The sequence below is a fragment of the Pinus tabuliformis genome, chromosome 6 (genome assembly GCF_031772625.1).
Source record: "Pinus tabuliformis cultivar Carrire ecotype Pingquan chromosome 6, CPIR1, whole genome shotgun sequence".
Lineage (NCBI taxonomy): Eukaryota > Viridiplantae > Streptophyta > Pinopsida > Pinales > Pinaceae > Pinus > Pinus tabuliformis.
This window is the reverse complement of record NC_142292.1, coordinates 801,735,662-801,738,930: the sequence shown is the minus strand read 5'-3', so window position 1 is coordinate 801,738,930 and position 3,269 is coordinate 801,735,662.

Here is a 3,269-nt window from a genome sequence, read left to right as displayed (position 1 = left end):
TAATTATTTGCACATTCCAAGATCTCATAATTGGTTAGCGGATTCTATTGCTAATCAAGCATTAGACTGCCACATCAATCATTCATCACAATAAAATCAAGCATCAAAAATTCGAACTGTATCTATATATATATATATATATATATATATATATCATAAAACATCTTGAGTGTACATAAGTCTGTCCAAAAAATATACAAAATTGGGACTCAAATGCCCATAATCATGTCCAGTATATCTAATGCCCCAGCTCAGGATGAGCGGCTAAGTAGGTAGCTATCGCATTGGCTACATGCCTAAAAGTGAAAACCCAGTCACATGGCATGCCAACCACATGACATTGCATATCCTCAGGAAGGTCCTCTACGGAAGCCATCGGTACTTGGTGAGTTAGTCTCACCAAGTGTCGCTGAACTGTATGTAGAAGTCGTTCTGTATCAGCAGCCACCTCTTCGGATCCTTGGCCGCACCGTCCATGCCGTGGGAACCCATCTGGTCGTACTGGCCCAATATCTGGAACATGATCATCATATTAGTCATTTGAATCCCATCAAAAATATTTTTCAAAATTCATTATTATATTTGAAAATCCAAAAAAATCATAAAATCAAAAAAATACGTACCAATGTCGCCCCATGCTGCGGTCAGTGGTAATGCTAGATCGGGATCTCCTCGGAAATCCAACCCAGCATAAGGGTAGTCATCTATGGCGATGATCTGCTGATCCCACCAGGTAAAGAAGTCATCATCAAATGCAGTCCGTGGGACGTCCCCACCCCCTAGACGTTTCATCAGGTTGGCCCACCTGCCCATGCGTGGATCTCGTGGGGTGCTGATGGAAACTGCTACCCTAGGGCGAAGTGCGGGGACCCTCTCAAAAAAGAAAGAACACAAAATAGTCCCATATCCAAAGTTTTTGGTCTGCCCCCTCTTGATAGAAGTGAGCTGGCTCTTCATGCTGGCCAGAACAGGAGTACACCAATCAAATACAGTGGTGAGACAGTCAGCTGCCAAGCTCATGGTTAGCTGTGATGCCTGGTGCAGAGAAGCTGATCCGTTCAATCGAGCTATGGTGAACAGGATTATCCTCAGCGATAGACTCGCCACATGTGTGATGGAAATTTGACTTCCAACCTTCTTTGGATGTCTCGGGCAATATATCTGTACGTAGTCCTCGATCGAGAGACTACTCCGTGTCCTGCCCTAGAAATGTACTACCTCTCCCCTTCGGGAAAGGCCTGTGATGAATAGATATCTTCCACTTCTATCCTCAGTGGCATCTGGTCAATCATAAAGGCATCCTCCTCGATATTCCATTAATCAATGAGCATCTCAAGCAGACATGTGTTTGCTTTCATATTCGGCAGTTTGAAGAATTTAAGCAAACCACATCCCCGTAGGGCATCCAAAGCATCAGGATTGTTCATGACTTCATCATCCACTGCGGTACGCTCTCTTTCTCGCCAAGTGATTGGCATCCTGAGGAAAAAATGATTTTCAACCGTTAGTTTTTTTGTTTAAAATGTTCGCGGCGTATACGCAGGTCCCTTTGCACACAGTCATGTATAGGGCCCGCGTGTACGTCGGTTTCATATTACCAACCCGCGTATACACCGCGGTGAAATTTTTGGCAAAAAATTCAATGGTAAAACATTAATTAAAAATTCTAAAACTAGTCACAATGGATTGCAAGACAAGTATAAGAGTTACCTGGAGGTTTTTGAAGAATCAGAACGATTGAATTTGGCGTATGGAAAGTTTGCTCCTTTTTCTCCACTTCTCTACTCTCAAACTCAAATAGTGAAAATGGTGAGCCCAAAAAACTCTTTTATAGGTTTTGAAAATGCAAAATTTTTTCAAAATTTTATTTTTTTTGGCCTCATGTAAATTTTAACTTGGGAGCTTGGAATGTCGAGAATGGTTTGATTTTCAGGACATTTTGGACGTTTTTCGACAGTTTCGAGACGGTTCCATGACTGCTGACCCATCATGTTATGTATCGTTTTCTCACTGGCATATAGGTTAGGGAAGCCATTTTTCTGTTGCATTATGCATACTAGCCTCCATCTGTCGATACACTTGCCATAGGGTCGATCCCATCGTGTTATGGTTCGTAAACCATCTTCACTCGCCGCTTCTTTAAATCATGGCATGATGGTAGAAGCCATCCTTTACATGGGCATCGTAGTTAGCACCTCACTGACATTTTTTGCCCATGCTGCTCCGATCTGAGTAGGCTCGGGAGTCCTCTTTAGTCCCGCCATGACTTATGCGATGAAGCCTCATTCCTCTTGCTTCTTCGTTTCGTTCTGGCCTTATACCCTAGAGGCTCCTTTGTGTTGAGGTGTACCACGGCATTGCATTTTGACCATTTTCACCTTTTGGCCTTGAGCCAACTTCACTTGGACTCGTGTTTAAGCCAACTTTTGACCATGCCGACTGCAAAATCAAACTTACATACCTTTAACTTCTGCAACTTGACTCACCTTGACCCGTGGAAGGAACACACCTTTGACTGTCACTGACCAGTTTTCACCTCCCTGCATTGAGCATAGAAACGTTCCAATCCCAGGAACTAGAACATCTGTTTCACCGACACTTGTTCCTTCCACTGTACCATAGCATTCTCTTATTCTTTTTCTAGCTTAAAGAAAAAGAAAAAAAAAATTATATATTCCAAAAAAGAGCGAGAATGGGACAATATTTCCATTTATTGTTGGCAACTAGATTTAGGCGTGTCGCCCTTGAACAAAGCACTCAAAACAAAGTCTCCTCCATTTGGGTGGGATTTAGTTTGACTTAGTTACACCTTAACCTTGTTATTGAGTCAGTTCTCCCTCGATTGGTTATATCTTCCAATCATATGGAGGGTTTGTTTGTGCCTCCTGCATGATGAACTTATACAGAGTCATCATATGCTGCCACATAGTCACATTGAGTCGTGCTTTTGTTCAAGGGAAGTTAGCATGAGTCGGCCTCTTTGCGGTGTCTCTTGACTCATTTTTTAGTCGACCATCCTTGGTTGTCAGTATCATGTCTATCATCACATCAGTTATATGGGTCCTTTACTCGTGCTGGTTTGAGAAGGTCTCCATTGACTTCTTGTTGGCGGGTCTCGTTCTTATCGACGATGACATCTTGCTCTGAGGACAGGCCTAGAGCTGCACCTTGACCCTATTTTCATTATTGATAGGTCACCTTGTGCTCAACATCGATCAATATCATGGGTCTTTTACTGAGTGGTTTCCCTTGTGTTCGACATCAGCTTA